Genomic DNA, 10037 nt, shown 5'->3' on the forward strand with positions numbered 1-10037 from the left:
CCAATCATTGCTTAAAGGCCCCTCCTCTGAACCTTGGGGATCATGCTTTCAACACATGAGATTTGTCAGGGACATTCTAGATACAAACCATAACACATAGCATCCTTTAATAGGCGAAGAACCTGCAGAATGTAGAAAGCATGACCACCAAAGCTTGTCCTTGGGAGTATGATCATACACTGTAAAAATCTCTCTGAAATTTTCCAAATACCACTTCCTTTCGCATATGGCCCTTGGGCCCAGATTCTTAGATCACCTTTGAATTGTTAGTTATGCAAATTCTTTAATCCCCTTATTGTGGACCTCCAAGTTCAGAAATTCTAGAAGTAGGATGCAGAATTTTAACAGTCTGTGTTTTAATAAGTTCTCTAGGTGTTGCTAAAGATGTACATTGGATCGAAGGGAAAAGAACTGCTGGGGTGTGTGTGTGTGTGTGTGTGTGTGTGTGTATGCAAGTGTGCGAGCACTGGTGTGTGGACAAGGAGGTAGGGGCAGCTGAGTTAGAGTCCCAATTCCTTGGACTCCATGTGTTATTCTTTCCTTTCTCCTCCACATCTATCTGGTGTGGGCATTTATATTTGCATTTATTTTCATTCATTTCCAAATGTTTTAAAAGTTTAGGGCTGGGAGGTAGTGGGAAAAGCAGGAGAGGGGAAAGGAGGAGAGTAGAGCAGAAGAGCAGGAGGTGGACATGGAGATGAAGGAGAGGATGAACATGGGGTTACTGAACAGAGCCCTAGAGGAAGTGACAAAGTTAGTTCTTGACAACTGCCTGTGTGTCAGTGGGAAAATCAAAGGCCCGAAGGACACTTTTAAAGAACTAGAGTTTCTGAGTATAGATAATGTGGAATTAAGTTCACTGGCCCAACTTCCCAGCTTAAATAAACTTCAAAAGTTGGAACTTAGTGTCAATATCACTTCTGGAGGTTTGGAAGTCCTGGCAGAAAATTGTCCAAATCTTACTTACCTCAATCTAAGTGGAAACAAAAATCAAAGATCTCAGTATATTAGAAGCTCTGCAAAATCGTAAAAATTTGAAAAATCTTGATTTGTTTAACTGTGAGATCGCAAACCTGAAAGAACACAGAGAAATAATTTTGAATTGCTGCAACAAATCACATACTTAAATGGATTTGACCAGGAGGATAATGAAGCACCTGACTCCGACGAGGAGAAGAATGAAGTACTTATGTACTTGGAAATGAAGATGATGGAGATGAAGAGGAAGATGAAGGTGGTCCACATGAAGGATATGAGGAAGAAGAGGAGGAGGATGAAGATGAAGCAGGGTCAGAATTGGGAGAGGGAAAAGAAGAAGGCTTCTCTTACTTGATGAAAGAAGAAAATCAGGAAGAAGAAGATAATGATGATGATGATTTTAAAGAAGGAAAAGAAGAGGAGAAAGAGCAAGAGTAAGGTCTCCGGGTGGAGAAGAGGAAACAAAATACTGAAGATGATGAAGAGGAAGAAGATGACTAGATCATTCTAAGAGCAGATTCTCTAACATTCCTGGGTGTGCAATATAGGGATCATATCTTGGTTTTTTCATGTATGATCGTTATCCGTACAGAAGATTATATATAACTTTTTATAGGAAGAGTGCAGTTTTACTAATTTTGCCTTATTTTTCCAATTAAGATTTACTAGTCTGTTAATGATTATATTGTTTATAGAGAAAAAATTTCATTGACACTCCTCCCATCAAGACATTCTCTAGCAATTATATTTTTTTTAAGAGAGAGAGAGAGAGAGAGAGAGAGAGAGGGAATTTTTTTAATATTTATTTTTTAGTTTTCGGCGGACACAACATCTTTGTTTGTATGTGGTGCTGAGGATCAAACCCGGACTGCACGCATGCCAGGCGAGCGCGCTAACCTCTTGAGCCACATCCCCAGCCCTAGCAATTATATTTAGAATCTTAATTTTTTTTTCTAATTCAAGTTCAAGTTCATTGTATTTGTGATTCTTAGTCTGTAATTGAAACATGATTGCTTTTTTTTTAAAAAAAGGTGCACATTGAACTTATAAAATCACTCATAATTAGTTAGAATTAGATACTGCAAATGCTCTTATTTTAAAAAATTAAACAGAATTGCAATCTATACAATTGATTATAATTAAAACAGGAGGCAGAAAATAATACTAACTCAGATAACACATAGTAGTTGTTTATTTATCCCAACCATTGCTCATCACTAGAAAGAATCCCAATTGCATATCAGCCCCATCGCATAGGTGGCAGTGTAAACCTGTTTTGGCTAATATGATATAAAGAGATTCTAACATTTTTAAGAGCAGGAAGACTCAGCTGGAATGTTTATTTTGCCCTTTTTATTACCTTATCCTCATTTCTCTTTCTTGGACTGGGGATATCTTTCCTACCACCCAGAAGCCATCTTGGAATTATGAGGATGAAGGCCACATGCTAAAAATGGCGTAGAAGGAAGACTGAAATTGGATGGGAATTGTTTACATCATGAGCTTGGAACCATTTCACAGGCCCACAATGGTTTGCCTTCAGACTTCAAAAGTAAACTCCTATTTACTGAAGCTGCTATCATTTGATGAAATTGGATGCAATTCTAACAAATCGAAAATAATGAAGAAATTTCAATTTGGGTCAGATAAAAGGAGTGAAATAAAATAAGATATGAAAAAGAGAAAAGTGAGAGATGTAAATTGTATTTGGGGCAAAGGAGTAAAGGTTGGTAAAGATCAATAAGAAACGACATTCCATTCCACCTATTCTTTAGATACTCTAAATTTAGACCTGAATTTTTCTTACTACTCTGTTATAAATGTGCCTGCCAGCATCAGGCTCTGCTTGTCCAGAAACAGCCTTCGTATTTCTATTATCTAGGACACCATCTGACAGGTTTTTTTTTTTTTTCCATATAATAAGGCAAATGCCCCAAATAGATGTGAGTTTCTTGTTTATAACACAGCCATGCTGCAGATACATAGAAAGAACATTTTTAAAAGAAAGTAACAGGACTCCATTCTGTTTAACGATTAACTCTTTTGGATCTTTAGTTTATGCCAGGGTTTAGCCACAACCAGTGGCCTCTTTTCATGCTTGCTTACAAAATTCTAAAAGGGGCTGGCAAGGCCATTAGAAACCTAGTCTCATTATTCTATCTCAATTCTTTTGCTGGGAAGATGACTCTCTCAGCACATCCTGCCCCTGCTCCCCAGAAAGCAACAGGAACTGCTTCTCCAGATAGATATCATTCTCTCACACTTTTGAGTCCTTGATTTCCGATATAGCTGTGGTCCAGTAATGAAAAATATTTTCCCACATGGCTTCTTACCTCTTAATACAAAGGTGGGCTCATTCAATATGCTTTCTTTGTGTAATAGGGCCCATTGATGTCATTGTGATTTCACATCTGCCCTTGGGCCAATAGTGTATTCATTTCCAAAGAAAGCTTTGCCACTTGTTTTCCCCCTTCTTATAATAGCAGCAACAATTCTAGCTTCTGGCATGAAACACTAAGCATTGCTTGCTGTTAGATCGGTGCCAGCTTTCTACAGCTTTGTCTGTATTGTGCTTCCACCTCTGGGACAGTGGATTAGAGAAATAGCTTTTAGTAACACTTATATTCATAGTCTGAGCATAAAGAATCCCAACCACAATGAAGTGTGTAGTGGAATTTTTTATGATTGGATAGCATTTGGAAAGAACAAATGAAAAATAATCCATTTAGGGAACATATATAAACTAAATTTCCTGACCTTTCCAGGACTATAGAATTAAAGTCTATCCTACTGAATGTCTAGGGGCACAACCTTTATCTAAACTCCAATACATCTTCTTTGGAGATTCTGTGATAACTTTTGTAGAGCATTTGATTTAACTTTGGCTCCTGAAACTGGATACGTTCACATAAATGGCTAATGTGTCCTCCTTTCATTTACGTATTGGTGTACATATTTTCTTCCATAATGGTCAAAAAATTTATACTTTACTAATAAGACCCTTCAAGAAAACCATTCTTTCACTTATTTCTGTTTTCTTAATGGAAAAGCTGAAGCTTAAGAAGACCTTGATTTTTGTACCAAAGTGCAATGCTCCAACTGAGCACATTTCTCCTCAAACACACTGAATGGTCCTTTTGATATTTACAAGAGCTCTACAATTCCAAGAGAATTGTTTTGAAGGTGGGGAGGAAGAAATATGGCACCTTGAATGCAAAACACTGGTTTGTAAGTGTTCTTTTCCTTTCTTCTCTTATGAACTGTGTATGCATTGCTGTTCAATTTTAAGAGAAACTGTGCCAGTTCACAGGACGCTAAAAAATGTCTTAGAACATTTCAATGGGTACTCATAGCATTAAGATGTTTCCATCAAGCATATTCTTAGGATGACTCACAGATCTGTGCAGGTGGCCACTTGATTAACAACACACTTCACTAAAGAGTGACCTGTAACAGGCAGGGCAGCTTTCCTCAATTTGGTGTAAATCACAGCAGTTTGCCATGTGCCCAGTGCTCTTATCCTATAAAGCATATGGAACTTCTGGCATTGTCCAGAAGTAGTAAAACCACCAGAGCATTTTACTTCTGCTATGGGGAGTCTCCAAGAAGAGAAAGAAGTTCTTGGTAGAGTCTCTAAAACAATTCTAATGTAAATTAAAGCATATCAGAGGTATCCTTAGAAATTTTCATTTCTCTACTGATATTTTTTATTGACATTCTCACCACATCTAAGTTTTTTAATCATGATTTTATTTCCTTTACTTATTAGACATATTTAGAAGGACCATTGTGAAGTCTTTTTTTCTGTTAAGTCTCACATATGGTTGCTCTTACAGGCAGTTTGTTTCCTGCCTTTATTCCCTAGTGTATGGTTATATTTTTCCAGGTTCTTTATATGTTTCACAAATTTTGTTGGCTATTGGACATTTTAAACAATATATTGTAGCAACTCTAGGCACTGGTGTCCCACACATGGGGTTTGTTACTGAGAACTGCTTGTTACGTTACTGTGATTGGTTGTCTTATTTGGGGGTCTATTGCTGTCTTATCCTTATCCTCACCCACTCCTCTGGCATCCCCCCACAACCATGGGTCACACCTATGATATTGCTTGTCATGGTCATAACCCTGGGTAAGCACATTTCAGTTCACCCTGGGATGAATGTGGCTTTAGAAGGATTCTGTTTGTCAGTTTCCCTGACTACTCCCAGAAGCTGAGCTTCACTGATTACCTGGTTATTACTCTAATTTTTCACAACAGTGTCCTAGAAGCATAAATAGCTCCATTAACTAAACAGCTAAACTGGAGTCCTTTGAAGAAATAGTACCTGAGATCAGGGTTTGAGGTTTGCCCTCACTCCAGGTTCTCAGGAAAACTGGCCAGCCTATAGTTTAGCCTATGTCAACAAAGAATCTGCCTGCCTCCTCCCAGTGGCCATTCACCACCACCCCCCACTAGTTTTAAGAGCATCTTTGGGCTTGAATTTATACACATTCTGATATAAATGAAATCAGTTCCTCTGAGAAGAGATGAGGAGCTCTCTGTCTCAAGGTCTGCTTCTCCCCTGTCAGACACTCTCCGGACTGTGGCTCTGGGATACTGGGAAAATGATTTGCTCCACTTTGCTGCCACCCTCACTTTAAAAATGGTGGTGGAGGTGGAGTTGTTGCTTTGGGTCTACTTAGCTTGCCTCTTCCTGTACGGAGGAACCACCTTACAAGATCCATCTCATGAGCAAGGGGAAGAACAATCAGAAGAACAATCAGGGAAGAACAATCATATAGTTGGTGATGCCTTCAAGAGGTAGAACCTTTCTCCTTTGAGTAGAGTCTGGGCAGAAGAAGGGAGCCCCCACATCTCATTTAAAGCAGTATGGAATTTATCTCAGCTACTGGCAACTGTGGGACCAAGCGAAATGCAGGTGTACTGCCTCCCCTACCCCACAATTTTCCTTCTGATTAGGAGATAGGGAGCTTTAGTCAGTTTACACATCACTGTGACCAAAAGTCCCAACAAGAAAAATTAGAGGAGGAAATGGCTGTTTGTTTCATGGTTCCAGAGTTCTCAGTCCACAGATGGCTGACTCCATTGTTCTAGACCCAAGGTGAGGCAGAACATCATAATGTAAGAGTATGGCTGAGGGTTAAGGACATGATCACCAAGAAGGAAAGAGAGCTCTGTTCACCAGGGACAAAACATAAACCCCAAAAGCATGTTTCCCAGGGACCTGGTTCTTCCAGCCACACCCTACCTGCCTGCAGTTATCACCCAGTTAATCTATATAAATGGATTAATCACTGATTAGTTTAAGGTTCTCATTACTCAATCATTTCACCTTTGAAGTTTCTTGAACTGTCTCATATAAGCTTTGCGGGGACTCCTCATATCTAAACCATAGCATGGGGGAAGGATAGCCCTGAGTTCTTGAATGTACCTTTCTAGAGTGGAACTTCTGCTGTGTTGAGTTGGAATGGGACAGGGAGGGAGGTGGTATAAGTTCAAGTATCAGCCACTTCTTGTTATCACTAAATTTTAGTAGAGATTCTTGAATAAATACATCTTCATTAGCTATATGTCCTTAGGATGATTTCCAGAGGCTTGAAATTTTGTTTAATTTTGTTTTCATGATTTTTTTTAACTAGTTTTGCTGGAGACAGGGTCTATAGAGCAATTCACACTATCTTTTGTGAAGTCCCTCCCATCTTTAGTCTCTAGAGTAAATACTTGGGAGTTGGATTTTTAAAATATCATGATGTTGAGGCAAGGGATATTAATTACATTTATATGCTTATTAAAAAGGATGTATGAATGGTGAATAAGAGTATAAAAAGAAGTTCAACCACATTATCTGCAAGAGAAATTGTGGTTAAAATTGAAACCATAATTCTATAGAACTACATACCCATTAGAATGGCTAAAACACAACAAGCTGACAATATCAAGTGCTGATTAGGATCTGAAGGCACTTGAATTCTAATCTATGCAGTTTCCATGCAAAATGGTACAGTTACTAGAGAAAATATTTCAAAATTTCTTATAAAGTTTAGCGTACACTTTCCATATGACTTTGGTAGTCCTGGGTGTTGAGTCTAAAAAAATGTATAAATCAAAACCTCATGTTCACACAAAACCTATATATGAATGTTATATTTGCTTTATTGATAATTTCTAAAGTTGGAAACATTCCAAATATCTTTGAACCACTAAATGGGTCTATAGTAAATCCATATAGGTTTGACATTAAACAAGAACATATTTTTAATACACAACAGTACAGATGAATCTTAAAACATTATACTCCCTTTAAGAAGTCTGTCTCAAAAGGATACTTATTAAGTAACTGCTTTTCATGTCATTTTTTAAAAGACCAAATTATCATAACAAAGAACAGACAAGGGGGTTTCTAGAGAACAGGAATGAGGGAGGGTGTAACTACAAAAGCACGGTAAAGGAAAATTTTGAGGTCTTGGAATAGTTCTGATCCTGAGTTGGGTTATAATTTCATAAAATTCACAAAACTGCATGTGAAAAATAGGTCAGTTTTATAGTTTGTTGATTTATAAGTTTTTTAAACTGAGGGGAAGTCTAAACATAATCAATTACAAATTGAACAGATTAGAACAAAATTATATATTTTTGACCCAAGGAATGCTGTATTTTCTTTGAGGATTTCAAGGAAAGCATACTCAGGAACTTCCAGGGTTAAGGTTTTACAAAGTTTTAAACATTCCCTTTTTTGGTAACAATACCCGTTTTTATTAAAAATTCATAGAACAAGGTTTGTGACAGAATGTAAATTCTCATTTGTTGGTTAAGCAAAGGTTGCATCTGATTAACAATTACTAATTTGGTTTATTTTGGGGACTACATCCTTCCAGATGAGGAACTTTGATTTTTTTCCATCGATTTAAAATATATATTTCTTAATATTTTTTCTTGGGTGTCTTGATTTAGGGCTACTTGTGCAAAGAATTTTGTTTGCAGATACAATATTTTAAAACTTCATTGGAGAGAAATAATTAAATTTTCTGAGAAAATAATCATGGGGGGTAGAGGTGGAGAAAACTTATTCTGAAATATCATTGCTATGGTTTGGGACCTTAAGACTTGCTTTAAGACTTTAAAAGTTCTCTGTTAAATTCAGATAAATCAATCATTCTACAAACTTTTTATTAATGAGGCAATGGATATAGTAGCAAAATTTAACATTAATAGTTGAAATTTAAAATAATATACTTCAAGTTACAAAGTACTGTATTTCCAAACTAACAAGGAGAACTGGTTATTATTTGACACTCCCTGAAAGTAGGTCAAACAAAGAAACAAAAACACAAAAAGAAATATGGCTAGAGTATCCTGGTCTTATAATTATAGCATCTTAGGGCAAAAAGTCTCTATGAGGTCATATAATTCTAGTTATTTCTTAAATATTCGAGTATGTTTTATATCATACAAGATGAATTTTTAAAAATCTACTGATTTTAATTAATTTTCACTGTTATATTTCTCTCTTGATGTTCTGTAACATTTTAATCCCACATATTATATACTCAAAGTAAGGACTTTCCTGGTTACAAAGTTATACTTAATGTAGTATAAATAGTGTTTCTGCTATGAAATGACTTGATTTTATTTTTGGCTTTTAATATTTATATACTGAATGAAATTCTATAAGTCTCTTGAGCTTTCTAAGCTCACATTTAATTATGTGTAAAATAAAGGTCCCAATACCACACCTTACTCTTGTAACTTTGCTACATAAGTTTCCATATAGTAAACAAAATCATTTCATTAAAAAAACTGTGCGGTGGACCATGTCTTAGAACACAAAAGATGATTCAAATTCAATATCATAGGGATTTTACAAAATGCCACAAGGTAAAAAGTAAATACTATTCAAAAAGCAAAAATAAGTACCATAAACCCATGATACTTAAGGTAAAAAGCAATGTCATATGGACATCAAAAATTATTTAGAACTGAGGGTGAATACAGTCCAAACATTGCATGTTGAAGTTTGTGGTGAACAGTCAATGCAGCACTTAGAATTTTACAAATACATGATTAGAAAAGGAAAAAAAAAACAAAAGAAAAAAAAACATTGACTGGAAGGATAGTGGCCTAATCAACATAAATTTTTAAATAAGAAAATAAATAAGTGCCATTAATCAACAAAATAGGGAAACACTAAAAATAACAAAATCAATATTAACAACACCAAAAATTAGTTTCTTGAAAACACAAATAATACAGACAAATCTATGGCTAAAAGAAAAATAGATGACGAATTAAAAAAAAAAAAAAGAAGTCATGAATGAAATACAGAATGAACAGGAGAAATAACTGCATAAAATGTCAACATTGGAAAAGTAACAAAAGGAAGCTTTGTTTCTCCCTAAAATGTTAAAAGCTTCAAGATTATCACATAACAAAGAGAAGTAAATCATCTGTTAATGTGACTCTTTTTTGCTTTTTGAGCTCAAAAATATATCTGAAGATGCCAGAAAACTGAATTTCAAATATTCCGAGTCCCTCTCAGTAAAAGATGAATGGGCTCCTTATTTGAAAGTTACAGGAGGAAGTGGCAGTCAAGGCAAGAACAATTAAACTTTTAGCAAATTACTAAAGGCCAAGTATGTGCTAGCTTGTCAGATTAGGACATCCAAGAGCCCAGACAGTTGATCCCCTCACTGGCTGTTTTCTACAATGTTCCTAGGCAGCATGAGAACAATCAGGGCCACGAAGGAGATGCAGAGTGGCCTTCAGGAGGGGATCAGTGACTGCTGAGGGAAAGGCAGGAGGCCCCACATGCTGCTCTGGGCCTTTCTCTTCTAGAAAAAACAGAACTTAAATCTCTGAAAGAAGGGCAACAAACCCTCTGACACCATGGGCTCAGTCTAAGATCTGCTGTTCATGTGGAAGAGGCACAAGCAAAACGCATCCCTGGAAATGACAGACAAAATCCAGGAAACTAGGGAATTTCATCAGAGAGAGGGAAACAATGTTAAAATCCAAATGGGAAATGCTAGAAATGAAGAAACAGAAAAATGGAGCAAGG

The 10037-nt window shown here is 36.4% G+C and overlaps 1 pseudogene; it reads left to right on the forward strand.

The window, feature by feature from the left end:
• The first annotated feature begins 691 nt into the window (after positions 1-691).
• Positions 692-1479, forward strand: LOC124106452 (acidic leucine-rich nuclear phosphoprotein 32 family member E-like; annotated as a pseudogene).
• The last annotated feature ends 8558 nt before the right edge of the window (positions 1480-10037 follow it).

The sequence above is a fragment of the Marmota monax genome, unplaced genomic scaffold (assembly GCF_021218885.2).
Source record: "Marmota monax isolate L192 unplaced genomic scaffold, Marmota_monax_Labrador192_F-V1.1 WCK01_AAM20220418_F8-fsc00156, whole genome shotgun sequence".
NCBI lineage: Eukaryota > Metazoa > Chordata > Mammalia > Rodentia > Sciuridae > Marmota > Marmota monax.